The following is a 25,485-nucleotide window of genomic DNA, read 5'->3' on the forward strand; positions in this document are numbered from 1 at the left end:
AATAAATAATTAGTTGTACTAGACTTTGTTTTATAGAACTATGTCTGGCTTGTTAGTGGCATTCTAATGAAGTGAGACTGACTAGTTCAGTAGTTCTTCTCTAGGTAGAAGAAGCAGTGAGGGGCAAATTTATTGCATACAGAGAATTAATAAGTCATGTTGATGGTCTCTCTGTGTATATACTGGCTGCATGTGCAAGGATGAAGTGGGTAAAAGTGCTAGAAATGCTGGTGTGAGATATTCCAGTTTTCTCAGTGCTCAATTAAAGGAGCCTTCCTCTTCTTTTACCTTAGCAAGACACCTCTTACTTACCAGAGCCATACATTTGGGATGTGAGGTATTGAGTTTTTACTGCAATATTATGGTTCACCAGATCTTCTTGTGCAGCAGTGCAGAAGAGATTTTTGGAAGAACTGGACAGATGAGGCCCCTTTAACAGGACCTTGCAGAGGAGTGCTTCTCTCCTGGTGCTCAGGCTGGAGGTGTGCACTGACAGCGGCTGAAAGAGGCACAGTGCACAGTAAGCAGAAATTATCATGAAACAATTGAAGCCACGATATTTGACCCAAAGCTTTTCAGTTAGATTAATATATATAAATTCTCTGCAATAACTGAAACCTAATTTGAAGATGAATAGGTATAATGATTAATGGCACTATTGCAGGCACTTTGAACTCAAAAAAAAATATTAAAAGGTAATGATGATTCATAAAGGGTGTTAGATGCTACATGAAACTCAGAAAAGATGTGGGTAAATTATATGGAAGGTCATTCTGGACAGTTCCAGCTGGGGGAGACCTGAAGTCATGTCACTGCCTGGATCTGGGGCAGAGGATCATTCTTGGAGCAGATGTCTTTAACACCATTGTGGTAACTACAAGATCCATGATGACGTTGGCTGTGTGAGATTTAAATTTACAGTGAGTCACAGTGCTCTGACCTGTGTATGGAAGGAAACAGAGAGTCCCCAGGACTGTCTTTTATCTAACACCCTGCCCTGGGGGGCTGGATTTCTGTTCACAGGCTTTTTGTGGGTTTAAAAAAAAAAGGCTAATCTGTATTAATGAAGCCAGTAAAACCTTTCTGTATTTTTGCTAGCAGCAAGTTGTTTTGGAGCTTTCTGGCTTCTATGTCATCAATTATCAAAGCAACTCTGTTTAGTCTGCTTCTGGACCTTTTCTTGAACTATCCATCGGGGGGCCTTGGGAGTAGAAAGGCAGTGATTCTTGACAGAAGAACAGAAAATGGAGCAATAGGAAAAGCTAAGCCAACTTCACTGTTTGATTTCTTTTGTGAAATGAGACAAAAAAAAGAGAGAGAAAGATATTGAGCAATTTAGACTAGGAGAGCAAATAGTCTGACACACTGCACGTTTTCAATACATTTCAGTGGAAAAGAGGCTCTTTGCTGCTACTGTTTCTCACAAAATATGGAATGCTTGTTTTTACCCCTTTTGACCATAATGCACAGTATGAAATCAGCTAAGGAAATATAAGAAACTGCACTCTATGAGTTTCTTCTGCCCTCTCTATTGTTCCTGGCAGGTCTGCTGATTATGTTTCTTGTTTCCCTTCATCTCCAGATTTCCAGAATCTCCTGAGTTTCTTATGTCTGTGCCAGCTCTTAGAGCAGATGGAGAAATATGTAGCATAGGATAATATTGCATAGATAAACTTCACAGTTAGGGAAAGGAGAAAAAAAGAGTCCAGAAAAGAGGTGAATTTATAGAGACTTGCGTTCCAGTCTCTGCTTTGTTGACCACTTATTGGATAACCCACATTTAGCTTACCTGCATCTGAATTTTATGAAAAGACAGATAAGAGTTGGTCTCTACTTTTCAGAGATCTTCTGAGGTTAAAAAAGAAGATGTGGTATTTAGTACTTAGAGAACAGGAGTTATATAAGTACTTTGGATAGGTGTATTAATCAGGTATCTCTGATTGCATCTCCTGAACAATCTATCTCACCAGGACTACTCTGATATCAAGCAGCTTTTAGCAACCATCACAATAAATACAAACCCCAAGCACTACATAACGTTTTCTTTGAGATGTTTTTGAGAAACAGACGATATGACCTGGCTTTATGGTCAAATTGAAGTTTTATTATCCCCAAAAATTGTATAGGCCCGACACAAGTCTTGATACTGCAATAATAAATATCAGCATTCTACATCTCACAGATCCAAATGCAAGAAAATGACACCACCTTATGTTTTAATCAGATGGGTGGATAGAAAATGCATTAGTGAGCTCCATTGATTGTATCTATTTACTGTGGTGTGCCATCCATGGCAAAGGGTGTCTACACATTTAGTTCCAAGCAAAATAGGTTGGAGAACAATGCCCTGTTATTAATACAGTAAGGTCAGCAAAATTGCCTTCAAAAAGGACCCTGTCTTACTTTCATCCAGAAGGGTTCCTGTTTAACCCCCATCACCAGGATTTTCCCAGAATTTGCGTTATCAGGTGGGCTTGGTTCTGTATTCAATTTGGTGAGTTCTGCACGACCAGACTGTTTTGTTTACCTTTCAAAAATAGTTTCGTAATTTCTTTTCATTTGCATCCTATTGTACACAAGCACAGATGCAGCATACACAATGCGCTGTAATTAACAGAGAAAGTCTGAGGAAGGCTGAAGACATTTTTATTACCTAAATCCAGCCTGACTGCCTCTGGCGGGAAATGTGGGTAGTGCTGTGCCCTTTGGGAAAAACTTTTCTTTCATTAGCCTGATTGGTCACTGAAGGTCATTTTTTATTCCAATGAAATACAGCTGCAGGTACCTTTTATCTGCATATAAATAAGAAGCTGGTTAATGCTGAAAATTCCTGAGTGACTGCTTTGTGTTTTCGGTGTTTCTCTTTGATACCTAAAGCAATGGTAAATAGTTGTTTATGTCCAATGTGCAGAAACAGGACAGGATGTTTGCTCTCATTGGATATATCCAACATAAATTTCCATGCTGAAAATGTCTCTTTTGCATCTATTTCCTTAATATGAACTAGTCAAATTCATGCCAAACCTTGCCTTTTTAGAAGTCTTGTTATGTAACATAAGTCCCTATCCTATATTTTCCAGATGTTTCTCATGCAAATTGAGGTACTCCATTTTGAACTGCTGGCTAAATATTGTAGTGGGCTTTTGGAGAAATAAACTTAAGTCTTCAGATTCAATTACTGGAAATAGCAATTTCACCTGTAACTACTTTTATGCCCTTTATCTCCAACATTGAAAAAATTTGCAGCACTAAAATTTTCCTAAGAGTTTCAGAAAAAGTGTACAAGATATCCATAGATATAAAGAATTTCACTCCTTTCTCTTTTGAAAGATTTACCTAGTGCTTTTCTGGCTCATAATTCCACAGAGGATTCCTACTTAACAGAATTGTCCATTACTGGTCTTGAGCAGATAGGTAAATGTAATACAACTGTGATTGTTAGCAGCAATACAAGAACACCTGTACTGTATCAAAACATTAAGATCACATAATCTTAAATGCATTCTGCAGTGTATAGACTGGTTAAATATTTTCCAGTCTATCAGATACAGCTAATAACTGGAAATAACTTTGCTACACCCACTATTGTGTAGATAAATCAGTCATACCATGTTCTGAAACTCTCTTTAGGAGATATTTACAAAAATCAAAATGCAGTGAATTCATGTGTCATTTCAAAACTGTAATAACTAGATAACCAGCACTGCTGTGTATGCAGCTTCAGATTATTCAAATAAATAGGAAAATATTATTCTATGTGGGCTAAGACTTATTATTTCTGTGAACAAACATTGTTAATTTTTATTCCCTGCAGTTTATACATTCATAAACTGGGATTATATGCTGTAGTTGGTAAAGACATCACTTCATAAATTTTATTGTAGAAGTTAAGGAAAAAGACGTTAGGAGTATTTGAAGGAAATATTTTCATAACAAAATTTGCGATTTTCTTTCACTGAAAAACCTTATTATTCAGGTTGTGTAAAAGCCTCAAAACTGTGACTTTTTATAGGAAAGCCTCATTTTCAACAAAAATGAGAGGACATAAAGACCCTTTATTACACAGAGGACATCGACCTGGATGTGGAAGACATTCTTAATGACCCTGAGACTAATAATGAGGGAATTAAACTATATTCTTCAAGACATTCAGTTAAGCACAATGTCTGACAGGCTTTTGCGATTCTGTTCATTCCTCTTTGCAATTTAGTGAATAACTCTGAAAGAGATGGTTTTCTTCATCTTGAAAAGGAATAGACATGTGGCAAATCTGGAAGTGTTACAAAACAAAAATATGAGCAACTACTTTTGCTTCAGTGGCTCAGAGGGAATTGGCAAAATATTTTCAAATCCTGGTTCATTACTCAATGCGACTGATTCTATATCCTTCTTAGGGAAAGGAAAATTCTGGCTGAAAAGATTCTGTATCAGTACATAAAATCAGTTAATATTGAGTTCTTTGATTAAAGACACACTGTAACTTTCCTAACTGTGCGTGAATAAATGAGCAAGGGAAGGAGGATGGCGAGCAATGTTTCACAGCCTTTCAAATTAATCTGATCAGATCACATGAACTACTGTACTGTGTACTCCAGCCCTTCTTGCCCACTCCACTGACCCTAGGTGAAGCAGCAGCTCTTATGTGTTCAGTTTTAACTGTGCCTTGAGTTCTGTCTACCTCAGTGGCAATCCAGCATGGTTCTGACACGCCCCTTGTCCGCAACTAGTTTCCTGAACTATGGCCTAATGTTATGCCATGAGAAATAGTGTGTGTGGGCAGATCAACAAAAAGCAAAATTGTTCTCTCTGACATGTGCTTTCCGGTTTGGTCCCTTTGGTGCTAACTAAAACCAATAAAGGTGTCACTTCAGCACCAGCTACCTCTTTATGCCTAGGAAGGTAATTGAAAATGTCTTGACAAGTTGAACTTCATCAGCTGAAAACACTGCCTCCTTAAATACGGGTCTACTTCAAGAAATGGCTGTTTAAATGTCACTTTCAAATGAAAGACTCTTTTCCTGTGTACTTTCAAGTCATAAGGGACAGCAATAAGTCAACTGTTGTTTATTTCAGTTAGTGTCGCAGAGACAATGCAGCCAAGAAAAGCAAGTGCTGATTCATTTTTCTTCCTGTGCATTGTGAAAAGAGCTTTATACTTTGCTGCAGGTGGATGCAACAGCATGAGCCCTTCCACTTCCAAGTGTCAGACAGTCTATGGGCTTAATTCAGGCTACAGAATATTTCTTAGGTGCAGGGGAAGGAAGAGTAATTACCTTACAGCTTTGAAAGTGTGGGGATAAGCCTCCATGCTGAAAAATGTTGAAAGGCAACTGTATATAGAAATCCAATAGAGGAATGGAACCTTTAAAGTATTAGTTAAAAATTCAGAGTTTTGATAAAATACAGACACATGATATAAAGGAGTCTTGTAACAATAATACAAAAGCATTCTACTAGCACAAATCACAAAAGAGCTTTCTGCAATCAAATGAAGCAGGCTTATTTTCCCATTTACTAGAACTTCATGCACAAATATAAAAAGGATGTAAAAATTTGCAACTCTACCCCATAGTTTTAAAGCAGAACCTAAAACAATTGAATAATCTGTATTTCACGACAATTTGTGTGATGGCCCAGAATATTTTTGATAAGTTTCCATACAATTTGTGAGTGCTCATTTTGGGTTGACAGCTAAATGTGACAGGCTTAATTCTATTCAAAAGCTAGTTATATACAATTCTGTAATTAAATAAAACTAAGAATGATTTTTAATTAATATTTTCATTACTAAATGCAAAAAGGAAGATATCAGTGGCATTCAGGCTAGAAAGGCTTCAAACTTTGAAATACAAACTCTGCCAAGGAGCAGCCAAAATAGTGGGATTAGCAACAGGGTTAATATTTTAGCTATCTTTTGTTCAGTTGCACTCTGATTATAAGAGATGATGGGAAGTGCTGCTTCTTTTTGTGGAGCTTCCTTTGTAATTTAAAAGGACATAAAGGAATTTTCTTCTATTTTATTGTAAGGATTTCTGGTAATTTCTTCAAGGAGAAATCAAATTAATTCTGAAACATACAAGGAATTTACAAAATTATGATTCCAAAAGTATCAGGAGAGTGGACAGATCACTCCATGCTAGCTATATCTGATGCTCAGCATCAAAATAATCTCAGAGTGTAGAAGACCACACTGTGACTGAAATGGTACCTGGGATAAAAACTCTCTGTGTGCTGACATTTCCAACATGTTCCAGCAGTTACCACCCTTACTAACTAAATCCTTTGTTTTGAGTATCTTTAACCCCACTGAACACAGTTAAGCTACAACAGGGCTGAGGGAAATCTCACATTTATCCTTTTTAGCCAGTCAAAAAATCCTGAAAGGCTCAGGACTGCACAGTGATATACCATGTATTGAGGTTAAGGTAGGTGAAGGCTCTAAATTATATTTAGCCTGTAGATACTTCCAGGCAGGGAGGATGTTCCTTTTTAAACTTCATGGCCTGAAATCTGTGGGATCTTGATAATTGTTGCTAATTTTATTTTATGTTATTGAGTTTCTAGCTCTTAACTGAATTAGGATAAAGATTCATCCAGGAACCATTTTTTTCCCACATTTCTGCCATTTTACAGTACATTACAAGGCATTCTTTTTTAATTCAAGTATTTCAATTTTTGTTTAGAAAGCCTTTATGATACTGTATTAAGCAAGGCTGAAATTCTAAAGAATTTTTGTTTGACTTTAAATACATGACTAAATCTTATAGACCTCAAGAGCTGAAATGGAGGTTCCTGATACAAAGGGAACAAAAATAGGAAGACATACTGTGTATATGAAGTCCAAACTTCAGAAGAAAAGAAACCATGGAACTAAATCACAATAATGAAATCATATATGTGATTTAATCACATTTAATACCAACAGTGCGGCAAAGTGCTTCATAGGAAGCCAAATTTTATTTCTAGAAAGAGCAGAGTGCAACATTGAAATCTCAATATTCAAAACCTTCCACATGTGAAAGGTGATTCTAACATTAATCTAAGAAAAACTTTTTGCGAAATAACCTTTTTTATATAGTTTCTGGATTTTGGTTGGATGTTAAAAATGTCATAGAAGTAAAAATGTCTATTTCATCCTTCTACTCCAAGGCAGCATCAGCTATACTTGCTTTTCTCTTGATGCTTTCTGAGCCCAGTTTTAGTGGCCTACAATGACAAAGTTACCACACTTCCCCCACTCAGTGTTTCAAGGACTCATTTCCTCCTACCATTTAGAAAGTCTTTGATAGTGACTAACCTGGACTTTCCTCAGTGCCTTTTAAGTCCACTACCTCTTGTTTATCCATGAAGAATGGATTATTACCAGCTTCTTGTAAGAGCTTTTAAAGCATTTGAAGTCTGCTCATCAAGTCTTCTCTTTTCACAACCAGACACTCTCTATGAAGGAGAGCAAAATGGATCAGTACTAAAATCAATCATCAAAATTATTAATCCACTGAAAGCCTAGAAAGATGTTTATAAAGCTAACTCATATCATAAAAAGGACTGATTACAAGCTATTTAAAATAAATTCTTTTGATGTTTCGCCTGGCATGAGAGTCTGTCAGGAATGTTCAGATTAAGTGTCTTTAGTATGGAGATTTTTTTATTCTTTAAACTTAAAACTTTTATTCCAAAACATATCTGGTTTGAACAGAAAAGAGAAACCACATGCCATCCATGCCTGAAGAGTGAAAGGTATAACATTATTAGCTCGGGTAGTATCACACTGAGGTCAAGGCCCTTGCTGTGCATGATTTGGGACATGAGGTCTTGCACCTTGTACTGCAGATGAGCATCCTAACCTTTTGCTGATGCTGATGAGGAGGGCCTTAATGCAGGTCCCAAGTGAAGAGGGACCCTGAAAAGATGCAGTCAGACCACCATAGAGACAAATTGCAAAAATCTGAGGTTTTGCTTTTTCACAAGTGTAACGAGTGGGTAGCTGCACATAACAAGAGTTCCTCACTTTCTTTACCAAAAAACTTGATTTGTTATGAAAGAGATTTCACTTGCTGTGAGATTTCAGCATGTATGAGGAAAACATACACCCAAAACGTAAAACCAAGGAAATCACCATAATACTGACTTGTTTGTTCAAAGACTAGACTCACGGCTCTGTTCTCTGACAACAAATATCATTAAATGCTCAGTATTTGCTGGAACACTAAATTAAAGCATCTTGGCCAGATTATGAATCACTCATAGCAATGGAATCAAGAGGCCTTAAAGGAGATGCAGGTGGTGAGCTTTTTGTGCTCCCTAAGTCTCTTCTCCCACTACTGATAATGCTGCCCTAAAGCAATAATCTGTCCTTCTTTTCCATGTTTTCTTTTTAGTTGTCTTTTGCAGTCCCACTCTATTTGCAGACAGATCTTTTTAAGTAACTGCTGTTATAGAATAGCAAGTGTTACGTACACATCCTCCACAAGAGAAACTTGGCAGAGTTTTTTTTGACAGAGGAGCTCAAAAATAAATACTTGTGTGTGAATGACTCATGGATTTACAGTACTCCTAACTTTTGATTTTGTTTTTAGTTTCTGCTGCATTCAGAACAAGGTTCTGGTGCTCCCAGATCTTGTGTACAGCAACCTTGATCCATGTGTAGGCAAAGGAGAACTGATGGCTTTGTGCATCTCCTGGGCAGACACAGGCTTTGCAAGACATTTATTTAATTGCTGACTGATTCAGCCCATGGAAAACCTCTGAATCCACTGTATCTTTTACTAGTTCTCATTGGATTTTTTGTCAAAACAAGAGGGAAGAAATCTGTAAGACAGAAATAATGTCTTCATGTTGAATAAGCTTCCAAACTCAGAGCACAGAGGTGTGAAAGGACAGGCAGTTTCAGTTCTGCTGAAGCTGTGGTGAGAAAAGGGTTGCACTATACATCACATAGTATTAAAAAATTACGAAAAATGAGCAGTGGAATATAATATTCTTAGTCACTTAATATCTTAATTTTCATACTGTAGCTAGAAAAAGGACAGCTTTATGTGTTAACTAAAGATATTTCAGACTTTGCTGAGAAGCCCAGGAGTCCATTAGCAGGAGGAAATTTGAAGGTTTGAGTGTTTAATTAGTTTACCTGAGGATTGAATTAGAGACTATAGCAGGTGTTTGTAACAATTTTTTGTTTTTCAAAAATTAACAGGATTGTGATAAATTTCCTTTGAAAGAAGTAGCTAAAGTGTTTTGTACAACCACAACTTGTTTTCTTCATCATCCTGTGCATTTTTTCTTGCAGAGTGGTAACTTGTGGATGTATGCTAAGTCTATGGGTAATAGTGCTCTTATTTGCATTTCACTCAAGGACAGCTGAGACATCATAATTCAAGAATTAACTGTATCAAACACGCTGTCACTCTTTGGTTAAAAAGTAATGAAGAATTTTGAAAAATAACACAGAGGTTGATTTAAATTTTCTCACTGTCCACATTATGAGAGACTGAGGTGTTTGAGTACAACAATTCCTGCTTCAGTGCTTGAAGGTGAATAGACATTTCACAGCCAGCCATATTCACAGGCCTTTTGTAAGAATTAAAATTCTGATTTTTTCCTGAAATCATCCTTCTTGAAAGGACGAGATTTTTGAGTCATCTTTTAGTTGTGATAATTGTTTTGCCATGACTGTTTTCTTTCCTATCTTATATTACATAATGAAGCTCTGTGCAAACAAAGCAGTATTTTCCAAGCTAAACCAAGCCACTACAAGAAGCAGAGTCATTTATTGACACTTTTTTTCACTCCACTCTAGATCTTAATTAGAATTAATCTCTGTATCAGAATGACTATATGATTTAGATTCCCCACTTCAAGGTAGAAAAATCTACTTTGCATTTTGAAAGATATAACATATCCCTCCTTTTTCTAATTCATTTGTGATGTCAATTACAGTGTGTATATAGACATAAATAGAAGTATACATATAAAAAATCTTGGCACTAAATCAATGTGCCATTGCACTGTAAGCTGAAACATAGGTTAAAAAGAGCTCCACAACAAAACAACAGTCTTATATCAAAGTCACAGGGAATATGAGCAAGAGAAAGGACATAAAAGAGAAGATTCACCTGTCATTTGCCATGACAGAAAAGAGGGCCATGATTTTTTATGAGGTGCTTATACTAGGTAGACTGTCTGCTCTAAAATCTGACTCTTCAGCAAGAGCAAAAATTTTGTCATTACAAATCACTACTCTAAAACAGCTGGTCTGGTATTATACCATGCCTCCAGCAATGACCTGTGTTGGACTGGAAAACTAAACAAGCGACCTTGTAGCCTTGTCAATTCTGCAGCATGCTACACATAAGCCCACAAGGACTTATTTTTCCTGCAAGGACCAGCTGATGCACTGCTGCTGGTTGCTGCTGTTACCCTACTGCACCAAGATTGAGCACCAGTTTACCAATTCCTTTGTGTAAATTCTTGTGAGAACCTAACCAACCTATTTTATGGATGGTATTCACATATAGTTTCTTTCTCTTTTTCTGAAGACAGGCTTGTTCACATGTGGAAATACTTGTTTTGGGTGGGGTTTTTGACTAATAAGACATCTGATTTGACACAGGTTCTAGATAATTTTGTCTTTATTTCAATTATAAGAAAGTTAAATATTGAATGGATGGATACTGCACACTTGATACCATCCTTTCAACCTTTGTTGTGTTGTTTCATGTGAATGAGAGACAAAGAGGAAACTGCAGTTCAGAACTGACTGATGATGCAAAAGCAAAGTGAAACAGAACAGTTCACACTTATTGTGATGGAATTTGGCTCTGCAATATTTTAGGCTACTTTCTATGTAGGTTTCCACACATTTTTAAGAGCTGTGTGTTTGTCCCTGAGTGCCTTAGAATGCTGCATGAATTGTACTACTCAAAGTCATTGCAATTTGGTTTGATGAGAAAAACAATACCGCAGCTAAAATTCCATTTAGGAGTCCTTTTTTTTACTGCACGTGCTTTCTGTTAGCCATAAGTAGAAGGCTTCAAAAGTATCATAAAAGAGGGATTTCTATTCTTCCTGAAAGTGCCCTTATTTTCTTGCCTGGTGGGAAAAATAAGTGCTTGTGTACGCCACTGAAAGCATAGTCTGAGTGAATAAAAAGGAGTCTTGCAACAGCAGAGTGAAGTTTTCTTTCTTCCTTTTTTCCATTGGTTAAAAAAGCTAGTGCAAAGCTCAAGCCTCTGTAGATATCTCTGCATTTGAAGTGAGAGCTGTTGAGTGCAGTTCTGCACTTGACGTTGGAACAGTACTAATAACACCCAGTGGAAGAGCGGACTGTAATCATCAGCTGCCATCTTTTCCTTTCTCAAAGATTTTGCCTCAAGTGAAATGATTTGCCCCTAAAGAGTCCTTTTTTTCCAGTGAATTCCCATTTCTCTGAAGTACACAAGACATATTATGTAAGTGCATTAATCAACTTTCCAACTGTACAGCAGATGCATCACTTGTAAATGAAGACCAGAGAGCAAAGGGAATAAAGGCTATGCATTCCTCTTCAGACTCAATTTATAGTAAAGTCTCCACTGAAAATGCTGCACCATGTTATGCTTTCTTTCTCCCAATATACAACGCCAATATAATGAGTGAAGGTTTTGCAAATTTTTTTTTATTGTACAAGCTCTTTGTCTTATGGAAAATAAGGGGGTTATATCAGACTTACGTGCATTAAGATTAATTATTTTGTTGGGTGTTACCCTCAATATTCTGACTCTTGCTGAATATAAGCAACAAGTAACAGGCCAAGAAAAATAAATGGTTGTATTTAAACAAAATCCTTCAGTGATTTATGGATCTTGGCTCTGACTTGGAGCTGTCATCGCTCCAAGTACTTGTGTTAAAAGGAGGCAATATAAACTGCTGGGTCTGATCAAAGACTTTAAAGGTAATAAACAGGTTTCTGGGTAGGTTGCCAAACCCCCGGAAATGAACTTTGGTTAGATCTTCCAGGGGTGAAAAACCAGAAAAAGACAAAAGATGATAGTGAATGATGTGTTTGCAGAAATACAGTAGAGATGATGCACAAAGAGAAAGGGACTTGCTGTGTTTTCATGGTTTGTTTTCTCTAAAGATCTTTGAGTAAAAACCACAGAGAACACAGCTGTTCTCTACAGTTGTGACTTGAGCCTTCACCCAACAGGACGTGTGTATCATTGTGTTATACAGATCCTCTATTAGAAATAGAACATTTGGTGAGAAAAACTGCAGAGAAACCTGGAATAAGTTCTTGAAGCGGTCATGGCTTATTTTACGTGGGAATTTCACATCATACACTGACAGAAATATAACATTTTTGGGGGACTTCCACATAATTTCTTTTCCCTCTGCACACTTGATGTCACACATACATGTCTTTGAATACTTAGTGAAGACAACAGAATTGCACCCCTCTGCATCTATGATCTTTGTATTTAAGCAACAAATTAAATGGATTAACTGTCCCCTCCCCCGGCCCCCACAAAATAATGAATGTTAGAAAACTTCGAGAAATGAACAGAATATCAAAGCTAGATCTCATAAAATCAGAATTAAGAGCGAAATAGGGTTAGATTGTAATGTTGTTTCTCAGTTGTGCTCTTTTTCCCACCCCTACCCCTGCTACATGATCTCTATTTACTGCATTGTCCAATGTTCCAGAAAATGATCATGTTTCGAAGTCATAAACAGATATGTCCATTTGCTCTTTCTCAAGCTTGCCTGAACCTTTTTGGCATGCTCTCTTCATTTGCGTTCTGTGGGGAGCATGCATAAAATTTGTTAAAAATTGAATTGCAACACCACTCGATGTTTCATGTAAAATGAGCTGAATAAACAACACTCTTTCACAGCATCTTGTGGAGGATTGGTTCTTACAGACCTTGTTTTCGGAAGTCTTAATTTTAACTTCCGTTTAATGGAAGAAAATGCACTCTTACTAGATGCAAAAATTGTGCAGAAACTTGTCAAAAGTTGCTGAAAACATCTGTCAGTGTCTGCAGAAAGTTTGAAATGAGAAGTCTGGGTGTGAAGTACTGCAACGATTCCAAGTTACCAGTGCTACCACTTTAAATATTTAAAGTATTGTGACAAATTCAAAGCTGCATGTAAATATTTTATGAATGTTGTGGCTTAACAGGATTGTTGTGGTATTTACTTCATGCATCTACAGAGCATGTTTGTCAGGAAATTGGCTCTCTAAACATTCCAATCCTGATACTCATTTCTTAGAAACACTTCAGAATATTGCAGCTCCATCAGTCTATACATGAACTTGTAACATTCTTGCAGGCTGACTCACTTGGTTTAGCCAGGATCAGGAAACAGAGCAGAGAAGAGAAAACTCGGAATAAAATAAAAGGAGAAGCCTAGGGAATAAAAGGTTAAAGTGCAAGTTTGTGGATGTAGACTGGAACCCAGACTCACAAATAAGCAAGAACTGAAACTTGGGAATTATTTAATGTAATGTAGATATTTACAGTGTCAGTACCTGTAGGTAAAATAGTTGCCCTGGGCTACATTTCTTTCCACATAATCAATGGAGATTTACAGCCAGTTTTGGATTAAAATAAGTATCACTAATCCTAGATTTCTCCTTTTATTTGAAACTGTGTCCTAATAACAAAAAGTTCCTGGATACATTATCTCAGACATAAAAAATGTGGATGTTCGCATCTCATTAATTGAATCTCATCTATACAAAGTTATAGTTTTATAAAACTATCTTTCGCTCCATCTTCTTCCTACTGTTAAGCTTAAACCATATTTTATTTCAAAGATATTTTTTAGATCGCTGAATCTGCCATTTCTCACAATTCTCAAAGGAAAGACCCTCAGATACTAATTATGGTCAGGCCTGCTGAGTGATTAAGGCTTGTAATCAGGCACTTGGAGTAAGATTAAGCAAATTGCAGATTTCTTGCTGAGAGAGGTGAATACGTCAGAAGCAACACATCACGATACAGAGTAACAAATAAGAAAGACACCAAAGGAACAACTTGCTCTGCATCTATGACAAGTATTTAACTATTTTGTTTCCCACTGACCCCCTGCATACATCTGCATTAACTCATAAAGTAAAATAATAATTTAGATGGGAAGCTACTGCTGGATATCACGTGGTCCAGCTCCCTCTCGAAGAGATGCCACCTAGGAGGAGGCTGTCAAGGCTTGACCAGTTTAATTCTGAATATTTCTCGGGGAGAAGATGCCACATCCTCTCAGGGAAGCTGTTGTAATATTTTATCACCCTTATGTTGAAAAAAAAAGTCCTTATGTTTAATCAGTTTTCCTTTCTGCAGCTTTGTTGTTGTCTTTCATCAAGTCACTGTTGATGTCACCTGTGTTAGTCTGTCCTCTAGTCCTTGCCCATAACCTTGTGTCTTGTGTCTCCTAAGTTCCCAGACGAACCTCCTTGAATTCAACCACCTTCATTGCTTGAAATGCATCTTTTCCTCCTTTCTGAAGAGCTCCTACTTATTCACTGCAGCACTCCTGTAGCACAAGTTACTCCACCACATCTGTGGTGATGATGTGGTGAAGTGACATGAAAAATGGAATGGGGGGTGGGGAAAGGAAGGACTAGTAATGAGGGCAATTTGAAACACAAACATTTGTTAACACAGGGCTGGATCTCACTTTCCTGAAATGGTTATTTGAGTCATTTTAGGAGATGCTTAGGTAAGAAAAGATCAGGTAGTACAAGGAGGTAGTGGTCTCAGACACCTTGATGAGGTGCATTTTTTGTTACTCTGTTTTCCATCTTCTACCACTTTTCATGGTTCAACTTTCTCCATCTTTTCTTCAAACAGATGTAGTAGAAAAACTATATATAAACCTATGAGGTTTGAAAACTCTCAGGTATGTCTTCTGATTCAAAATGAGATTCCTGCAAGAATTTACAGTGTTTCATGACTAAGTGCTATGTGGAAATAGATCAACATACAAGCATCCTCCTTCTTTTATCAAATATCCAACTCTCTCATGACAAAGATTACTTCTGTGGAAAGAAGTTGTTTTGTCTTCCATGTTGTCAGTGTGCAGCATAAGTGATCAGAACAACATTTATTTTTCTTTCTGCTTGGCGGTCCTTGTGCATTAACTGAAACTAACAAATGTCATCACCAAATTAGGCAAAATGGGTAACGCTGTTCCTGCATCTCCTTTCTTCTACATATGGATGCATCTCATTGAATCTGATATGTGTCCGTGACAGGTTTCAGTTTGGGAGAAAACAACCTTCTACTGAAAATGTGCTCCCCCCTCCTATTAGACAGGGAGGGTAGACATCTAGTCCACAGGAACTGCTGTTTCTCCTCTCTCTGTTAACTTTGGGAATGAATCATCAGCAAACATTTGGACTGGAAATTGGATGGAATGGCTGCAATATTTTATAGAGTCTGACAGATACTTGGCATTACAGAGAGGTAGTATGATTATTACATGACTTCAGGCAAGCAAGGGTTTGTATCTCTTTATCTCATGAGAGAGTTGTTTTCCTGTTCACTTCTTAAAAGCAGCATGATAAAAGTGCCAGCACAGGAGTGTGAAGACCACTATGTGAACTAGCAGACTAATCCCACTTAGCTTTGCTTTTTACTCCAAAGCAGGGTAATATCTTTCTGGTTTGTTGTCTTTGAGCAGGTGTCAAATAATTCTATTTCACAGCTAGAGGGTACAAATGTGCCCTCTCACTTTACAGACATTTATGTCTCTTAATGCTTTCCCCAAAAGTCACAACCCAAAATTATATGTCTTATTATATAGTAAAACATTTTTAACAGGAACATTGTTCCTAGAAATTTGCTTGCAGTCCCATAAAATAGATGAGATGATAGGAAAATGTATATTCATATTTCTCTCTCTCATGGAAAATTAGACCAATTCTTGAGGTTCCAGACTGGTAATACCTGTAGAAAGTGAAAGTGGTTAAGCAGTCCTAAGATCTAAAAGTGTTTTGAGATTTTTTTTTTTTTCTGTATTCACCAAGAACTTTTTTCCAACTATTTTTTCTTCTCTCCTTTCATTTTGTCCCACTATGTTTTTCTCCTGCTTTTTCATTTTGTTCAGAGTAGATAGATCTAGATACACAAAAGCCAGAAGAAATCAATAGGAGTTGAAGAGAGATCTAAATGCTGACACCAGAGTAAATAAAACTTAAGACTGATATCCAAAAATCTTTCAGAACAGGTTGTCTAATGGAAATACTATCTCATTGTTTCTATCCCTCTTGTCATCTATTATAAATCTGTTGCAGATTGTGAAAAACTTACGGTGGGGATCATGAAACTTCGACTTTCTGTCCAGCATAATAGACCCGGAATTTGACTGCATCCTTTCAATGCTACTAGAGGACAAGAAATTTTGTTACCCACTTCCATTACAGTTTTTTGGGTTTAGAAAATAATGACATGGGAAATTGGGAAAAAAACCAAATTTTCTCCCAAAAAATATGTTTAACTGCAGAGGGAGGTTGATGTATTCTGTTTTCTGATATGACTTATTCTAGGCTTTTACTTGTGTAGATTAAGAACAAAATGGCTAGAAAAAATGCATTGAGTTTTTTGGGTGATTTTTGTTTTTTCCCTGATGTTTTTCAAATGTCTGCCTAATTGAGCACAGCTGTGCAGTGGTGCACAACTAACCAGGAAATGAGCATTTTGATAATTTCACATTTCTAAAGCACCTCTAAAACATCTCATGTGAGAATAGCAGCCTCAGTACCTTTAGAGATCAACAACATTGAACCAGATTTACCATACTGAGCTGTCTCCTGCAGGCACTTACAAAACCATCCACTTTCAAGACAAATTCATAAAGGTTCCCTCAACTGTAACTGTCTTGTAACATAAACAAAATGTGTGCAGAATAAACTTTTCCAGGCTGCTCCAAGAATGAATTATTTTCTTTTCACTAGTCTACTGCCAATGAAGGTTTAATATCCTTTACTTCATCGGAATCATCTCTGCATCAGTTTTCCATTTTGGACTGTGGCCAGTGGAAAATTATATAGGTATATGAAATACTCTGAAGTACTTAATTAGGTATTGCTTTTTGTGAACATCCTGTTTGTAACTTCAGGCTTGATCTTTGCATGTTAAAGCGCTGATTTCGCCCTGAGCCATATCCTCAGAGGATACAATACACTCTGACTAAGTGCACTGATACAAATTTATTGAGTCATTCCTTTCTATAATAAAAAAATAATTTAGAAATTGCTTTTCTTTCTGATTCATATTCTAATCCAGAAAGATGGACATCAATTCCTGAATATGAGTTTTTAACAGGGTCAGAAATATCACCCAAAGAACTAGTATAGGCCCAAGCTTTGTTTTCTTGATTCTTGACTGAACCCTAGTCCTGACCTGACCCCTACCTGTTTGGTGAAAAAGATATATTCTCGCCTTTAAATCTGATCTTGATTTGAACAGACTCCTCCAAATGTCTCCATTCACTCTATCCTAAATTTGTAGTTCGGTAGTGGTTCTGTCATGCCACTAATCTTCCAGAGCATTGTCAAAGAATGTAGGCTCTGGAATACAAAGACACCTCTTCATATTTTCAATGGGGGTCAAATGCGTCCTTTGTCGTTCTGGTTTTCCCTCTCCTCGAGCATAGTCAGATATCACTTGTAGCAAATTTTGGATGCATTCAGGCTTCCATACCCTAACTTCTGCAGGGATTTAAATCCCAGTATGCCTTTCCCTAACCTGTTATACTTACATCTATCTTATTTACTTCAATTGAAGATGTACCAATAAAAATTGGCTTTCTGGACTGATTTTGAGAGTTATAGAGATAAATCAAGCCAAGAGTTCCTTTAGTTACCCACTGACACAAGCGTTGCTCTGGGTAGGCCACTAAATGCACTGCTGCCTTATTAGTCTGTGTATTCCAAAACAAATAGTGCTCTGGAATTTGAATGTGTTTTTCAGTGCACATCATCTAAGAAACAAGAAAAATGTCACTGGTGTGGAAAACAATGTTCTTTCAGTACGGCATGTTTTAGCTTACATCGCTGTATGCCAAACTACACTTGATTTTTAAATAGTCTTCGTGCTTTATTTGTTTTATTTCTGGTTCAGTGGCCTGAATAGGACATTTTTTCTTTTATTTTGATTAAGAAGAATACATTGCCATTATAGAAAGGCTTGGATTTTGAAGCCTTTTAGTTATTTGAACTTGATTGGCATGACTCAGTCCAAACACTAATTTAAAGTAGTTTTAAGAGTCTGGAGATGACTATGATTATCACCTTCCTGGGGTGGCTTGGAGACACTCATTTATGTTTTCACTCAAAAGTAGAAAGGCTAGGTTAAAAGTAACCTGTTAATGTAAAGTAAACTCTTACGATAATTTTTCCCATGTAAGACACAAAGTGTTAGGAGTGTTGTGAAAGTGATTTAGAAATGTTTTGGTTTTCTATTATCATCATCCCTCCTTTCTTTGTTTCTTTAATTTTTCCTCAGTCTTATTTCTGAGACCCCAAACAAACAAATTAAGGTTCATAAATAAATAAAGAGAACTATGAGAGAATTTAAAAAATAGAAAAAATTCTTTACTAATGTAGATACTTCTCAAGGAAAACAAGTTTTCTTGTTTCTAATGAGACTTATTTTCCTATGAGAAGATTTAAGTTACATATTGTGTCAGCTAAGAATCAAAATATTATAAATTTTCATTGCTTTTACAACTTCAAAATTAAGATTTTATTTTTCAGTTAATGAAACAGCATAAAATTCTAAATCAATGTGTTTATATTTGACCCCATGGCCCATCCAGCTCCCTGAGACTGTTAGGTTTTTCATGATGGCCATCTTTAGACCCACTTTAGATTGAAATGGGCAATAACTTTCCCTGTTGCCTGACCTTGTTAACAGCACTTACTGCCTGAGTAGCAACTCACAGAACCTTTCTCTGGATATTTCAAGGCCCATAAGATGTTTCAACTTTAATTAACAAATTTAATTAATATACAATGATCTAATCGTGTGCATGGGATACCTTAAAAATTGCTTGGACCTGAGAGAAGTCCCCTTCAGAGAGATTATGGACCCAGACAAACAATTGCAACTCTGGAAGGGTCTCAGTACTTCTCAAGGCCAAATCCAAATTAATTATTAACTTTTTAGTACCGTTTGCTTTTCTGCTGTGAACAGTTTATCATGCAGACTGTCAGTCATGTCCCATGATGCTCATACAGTCTAGGGAATAGAAACATACTTGTTCAAGATTTTGATTTGGATTTTTTGTTCTTTTTTTAATGCACATAAAATCTTTTGTCAATTTTAAACAACACTTTCCCCTCAAATATGCCTCTCCTTTATCTACTGCACATTGATCTGAGTGCCACAATAAAGGTTTCTCACACTTTAAACTTCTGAGAGTGTTGTGCACTTTAGTGGCTACCAGACTGAAAAAAAGGAGTGAGAAAATAAAATGAAATTTAAAAGAAACACTTTTTTTTTTTCAATTTTGGACAATGAAATAGGAAGTTGTGGGGTTACAAGATATTTCTTAGAGCAGGAAATTCAGATTAAGAAATTATTTTTTAATTACTAGAGGTTTTGTGCTTATGGCTGTGAAATGAGTCAAAGGAGGAGTAGCAGTCGAATTAATACAGCTTAACATTAATATAACACTTCAAAGCTCTTAGAAAAATAAATTACTTGAGTTCAGTGTGTAACTCTCAAGAAATTATTTCCTCAGCATGTACAGCATTTTCTTTCTGCTCTGACTATTCATAGACAACTTTTGGTTCTCTTAATGCCTTTATTACTCATGTTCTTGTGAAAATTTTTATACTAATAGTATGGAAATATATCTTTATATCAGATACCCTGTAACAGAAATCAGTGATGTTGATTGTGGAGAGGTGCCTCTTCCCTATAACTCATAGTCACAGGTAGACTTTGAAGAAATCATTACAGCTTTGAATCCACATTGAAGAAATACCAAAGAAGCAGGGCTATTTTTTTTTTTAATGATGTTTCATTTCTTGTTTATGTGTTTTCCATCTCATTCTCTTCTCTCCTTTGTTCTGAGTTTTCACAAACAGTAATTTTGATTTGTGTGCTTCTAAGTGACCAGGAAGTATGGGGTTTTTTTGTGAATTCATGCTGAGTTATTTGATGACATTTTGGATAGATGGTGCCAAATTAATGCACAGAGATGTTAATTTGCTCTATTGGCAGTAGTCATTCTGTCCGGACTCCCAGGCAACAGCATGTCCACCCCCATACTCTTTTCTTTCTGGTTCATTCTGAGATATCATCCATAGGATTTGCAGACATGACTAGAGCACTTCTCTGATTTTCTTTTCTAAAGTCAGCTAGAAAATCAGGTAACAGCCTCATAAAAACTGCAGCTTTGTGTGTCTCCCAGGCCAGCCTGCCATCAGGACTGAAGGAACACCACACAATCACTGTCTCTCCAGAGCAGTTGTGGTGATACAGCAGAATGGATGCCCGAGCAGCCAAACACCTTCATTAGGACTCCTTGAGCTTGGAGGGAATTTGCAGGCTCAGAACAACTCCATAAAATCAGAAATGGCACAGGGAGGGGGTAAGGGAGGCAAAAAAAAAGCTAGCTGCAGAACTTGCAAATCTAAGTGATGAATGAGTCCTTGCAATAATTCTTATAGATCTAAAGTGAAAGGCCTCTCTGGTGTTGCGAATGTGACAGGATCTCTGACAAACAGAGAAATTAATCACAGAGAAGACAATGTTTATGGAGATCTGTTCTAAGAAACAAAGTCAATAATTATTTAGGTGATTCTTTTGGGCTCACCTGCCTTTAACTCATGCTAGTTTCAGTTTGCCTTCCTAATGCAAGAAAGAAGAGAAATGCCAGAATTGGTGTATTTCTGATTAAATGATTGGCCCAAGGCCATACAAAGACCGAAAAGCAAATACATTACTGGAAACATCAGATGTCTTGGTTTTGCCACACAGGTTAAACCATCTAGTTTGTCAGTAAAGGGTAGAGCTGATAAACTAAACCCATCACTGTTCTTTAAATAGTTTTAGTGTTTGAAGGGCATCAGAGTTAACAATTCATGACATAAAAGTCTGACATTTTTATACACTGGCACACTGTGCTCTTCTCTCCATTGGTCCTCAGACAGTGTTACAGACGAATTTACTATCTATGGTGTGAGTTCGACACTTTTTCTTTATTCTCCTTGTTATGCTTAAACCCCATTTAACATTAACAATATTCCAAGGTTTCAATCTTTTGATGATTAATAATTGAGAACTGATTAATTATTTACCATGCCAGGGCCTCTGAATTTGTACTGTTCCCACACTTGCAAAGACTCTGCTCTCATGCTATGTCTGCACTCCTCTACAACAAACCATTATTCTAAGGCCACAGTTCCTTCTTTGTGCACTGAATAACTGCTGCTAGTTACCACTGATTAGTTACAAAAATATATCAGAATAGTTATAGCAGTGGACAGTTATTGCAGCACACAATCATAAAAATCTAAACTCAAAAAAATAGGTATCAGTTGCCTAGTAGCTAGAAAACTGCTGTTAGCTAAACAAGCTGAAACACAGATCCAGTCAGGCCAAGAAAAATCAAGCCTGGCAAGTCCTGCTTCTGAGGCTTTGCAGCATTAATATAAAGCCTTTGGCCTGTCACAAGCCATGGTAATGCTGTCATTTGGATCATAAGGCTATGACACCTGATCAGGTAGGTAAACACACTGACGCAAACATACCCACACACCTTGACTTCATGTACTTCCTGCATTTGCACTTCAAATGCAGGAAATACACGAAGCATTCTCTTATTCCATGTTGCCAGTTGACTGCACTCAGCAAATAAAGTCCTGGAATGTTCATCAACTCAGAATTTTCAGTTGGAGAAAATTATATATATTCGGGCTTATCACACATGTACAGATTGGAATGGGAAAAAAAGAGACAAACCCACATTTGGATTTGTGAGTCTTCTGTGTTGACCTGCAAACCTTAAATCAGCTGCAAATTTTGAATTAACCCATTTGAGATTTTTTACCAAATTATCTTTTTTTTTAATTTTTCCCCTACAAGAATAAGGTGGTTATTTTCTGGTACATCTAAAATAAAACTGTGAGTCTCATAGTAATGAGGTTGAATAGATATGTAATTCTATTTTTTAAGAGGAAGAATTAAACCTCATCTTAAATTTTTAATGTCTATGGATTACATTGTATATAGCAAAAAATGGTCATAATTTGGGCCTATCATAAACCAGTTTTTATGGTATATGAAAAAGGAATATTTCTTTCTGGATAGGAACACTTCCAATTAGTTAAACCAGACATGCATGGACCCATTAGATAGAAGAGGATAGAGAGGATTTGTAGTCTTCGATCAACGGCAAGAACAAAAATCATCTGCCAAAACCATCTTCAAAAAACACAAGAGGTAATGTACTTTCCGGCCTGAAAAGACTGTTTATTGTCCATTATTGGGCTTTTTTCCACTCATCTTAATTTTTATCTGAAGAAATACAAATATAAGTCTGATTTTCCTCAGTTTTGCTGGCAAGGTTTAAGGAATGAATGCTAAGTATCTGAGCATCTCAGCTGAAGTAAGTTTGTCTGATAAATGTAATATCAATTATACAATATAGTTAGAGTTTTGCATGGGCATAATAGCAGATAATGTTTTCATTTAAGGAGTAGAAAGGCTTATAATCAGCATATAGATGGATTGAAAGCTTGCTATCAGTTTCCAAAATGTAGTTAGTTTTAGGAGAGGAATCTCAATGAGATGAGTGTGTTTGTTTTAGGGCATCTTAGATTTATATTTAATTTCAAAATCAGCAATCTTGAAGAAGAAGTAGCATAGGTGTAAATGAAGCGTATAAATTACAGAGATATTTATGGACATATTAAATAATGATAAATTATAGTCTATTTGGTTGTCTGAACCCAAGTGTTACATGACAGCAAAATACAAGGTCATGCAGAGAAATGAGAAACATAATCTTTAACTACAAGGAAAGAATTATAAACTTCAAAGAAAGAATGATGCAAAATATTTGAAGGGGGGTGGGGGGGTGATAGTAGTTCACCAGCTAATCAAAAAAGGCTAATGATGAATTGTAGTCAGTGAACTGAATGCACTAAGGAACATCACATAAACAGGAAACTATATCACCGTCCCATGGTGTGTAGTCCCCCAGTCTGACATTTAGAGTGAAAAAAGGGCTGGTAAATTAGAAAAAGATGAAGAAAAAAAGCTGAAGGATTATAGAGGAGGAAACATGTATCTTAGAAACACTCTTCAGGTGTTTCATTGACTTAGCATATCAAAGGAAAGCTGAAGGGGTGACTTCCCCCAAACCTCTTAGTGCCTTGAAGTCTAGGGAGTGGAAATCCGATAACAGAGACGCCTTCCACCTGACTGGCAGAGATGTGGCAAGATTTAATGGCTGGTAGCAGGAACCAGTGAGGTACAGCAAAAATAAAAAGCACAATTCTAACAGTAAAGATAATGAATCCTCAAACGTGCACATTGGGAGTGCATTATCTTTCCCAGGGGCTCAGACTAGCTGATAACCATGCTCCACTTTGACCATTTGTTCTGTAAATCTTCAGAAGTAAGAGAAATATTAATTCACTAAACAAAAGTTTTCCTTCCAAAGTGTTTATAAATCACCAAAGGTAAATTGCTGCAAAGAAAAGATAAAAAAAGCAAATAATTGTTTTGAAACAGTTTTAGGTTTTTCGTTCATAGAAACTCTGTAAAACCTTTGTTCCTGAATTTCTTTTTGACAGAGAACCTTTACGTGTCTGATTGTTATTCCGAAAGTTGGCCATGGACATGAACAAAATATCTTGTTTCCATTACTTTACTTTCGATATCTTGTAACAATCTGCCTTGTGGTTAATAGCATCTGCCCTCTATTTTGTGACTGGCAATTAGTCCCACCCAGTGGGACAAATAGATGATGATTTAGCACCATTAAAGGATGCAGTTCCTCCAAGTAACGGTATTTGGTGACAGGAAGAATAAACCAGCTAAAAGCATAATGCTGAGGGGGGTAAATTAATTAAGAACAGATTTCATACATCTGCATTGAGGTCACTGAAATTAGGGGGAAAGTCTCTGTTTTAGAGTGGATGTAGGACTAATCTGGTAAAGGTATTCAAAACTAGACTCTTGCAATGGGAGGTTGAACATTATGAATAAAACAAAGCCCAAACCTGTGCTGAGAAAGACACAAATACCAAACGTACTCTTTGTATAAATATGTAAGCATGAGCTGGGGAAGCATAGGTTTTATCCACACATAACTCTTCAAAATCATATCCAAGGATATTACATTTTTAAATAGGAGTAGATTGGCATAAGTTTTGAACCCATCGTTTCTCCTAAAATAAACAGCCCACTTCGCAAGTCTGAAGCATGGTAACAGCTCTGACCCTTGAGTCTTTCCTTGAACAAATGGGAAAATCTAATTTCATGTTACAACCCTGAATTCTTTTTTTTCCAGCTGACCATGATTTCACTTAGAGGAAGTGTATGAACTTCAAAAGCTGGCTTTGGAAAGATAATTTCTTCTCTTAGAATAAATTTGTTTTATTCTTCATCCATTTCCAAATTCCAGTAACAGACACATTTCAGATGTTTCACAGTTTTGGCCAGAATCATGCAAAACCCTTCACAGGGAGGTGACTGGCCTATCCCTCGCATTTGGACACTAACTTTGCCTTCTTTTTTTTTTTTTTTTTGATATGCCATCTGACTTTCAAATAAGGACATGGCTTGCCTACCAACATCTCCTACTAGACCTACTGATTCACTGATAGTTTCATGTCTGAAGTATCTTTCCTATTGATTGTATTAAAGAATGAAGAATAGGCTTATGACTAAAAGCTAAAAAGTTTATGAATCCTCTTGCCTGATGGCATCATATTTAGTTAATTTTTTTCTATTTTGGAGAGTGTGTATGCACACACATATGCATTGGTACATATATATATATGGTAGTGAAGGTTTCTCTATTTATATCTCTATGTAATATATTAGAATTTATATTTTGCATTGTGTTGTAGGAAGTTTACAGTTTAAGCAATAAGAATTGCTCAGTATCTGGTAGAAACATCCTGTACTTTGTCTTGCCTACAATCTTGTAACAGCATGGTTAGTACATTCCTACACTTTTCAAAGCCCTGGGAAATACCCTTCATATTTAAGAAATAGTAGAACTTTAAAAGATGGAATTGCGAAGCTGACAAAATCTCAAATTCTCATGATGAGTTAGAGAACTAGACCTGAAGTCCTATGCCTAGAATAAGGAAGAACAATGTGCCAGAGAAAGAAATCTGGTTACATGAAACATGAAGGACTGTATTTTAAAAACCAATAAGTAGCTCAGAAAATTGTTTGAAATGGTGAATAATCAATTTAACTTAACTTCATGACACATTGCACATGCTTAAATTATATGTTTGGACAAGTAAGA

The 25,485-nt window shown here is 36.6% G+C and overlaps 1 long non-coding RNA gene across 1 annotated transcript in view; it reads right to left on the bottom strand.

Moving 5' to 3' along the window:
* Nucleotides 1-318: 318 nt before the first annotated feature.
* Nucleotides 319-25,485, bottom strand: part of LOC109144469 — a 48,945-nt gene continuing 23,778 nt past the window's right edge. The window contains exon 3 of the long non-coding RNA XR_002045268.1: nucleotides 319-499. This is a non-coding gene — a long non-coding RNA (uncharacterized LOC109144469). The remainder of the gene's footprint in view (nucleotides 500-25,485) is intronic.

Source organism: Corvus cornix, chromosome 2 (genome assembly GCF_000738735.6).
Source record: "Corvus cornix cornix isolate S_Up_H32 chromosome 2, ASM73873v5, whole genome shotgun sequence".
NCBI lineage: Eukaryota > Metazoa > Chordata > Aves > Passeriformes > Corvidae > Corvus > Corvus cornix.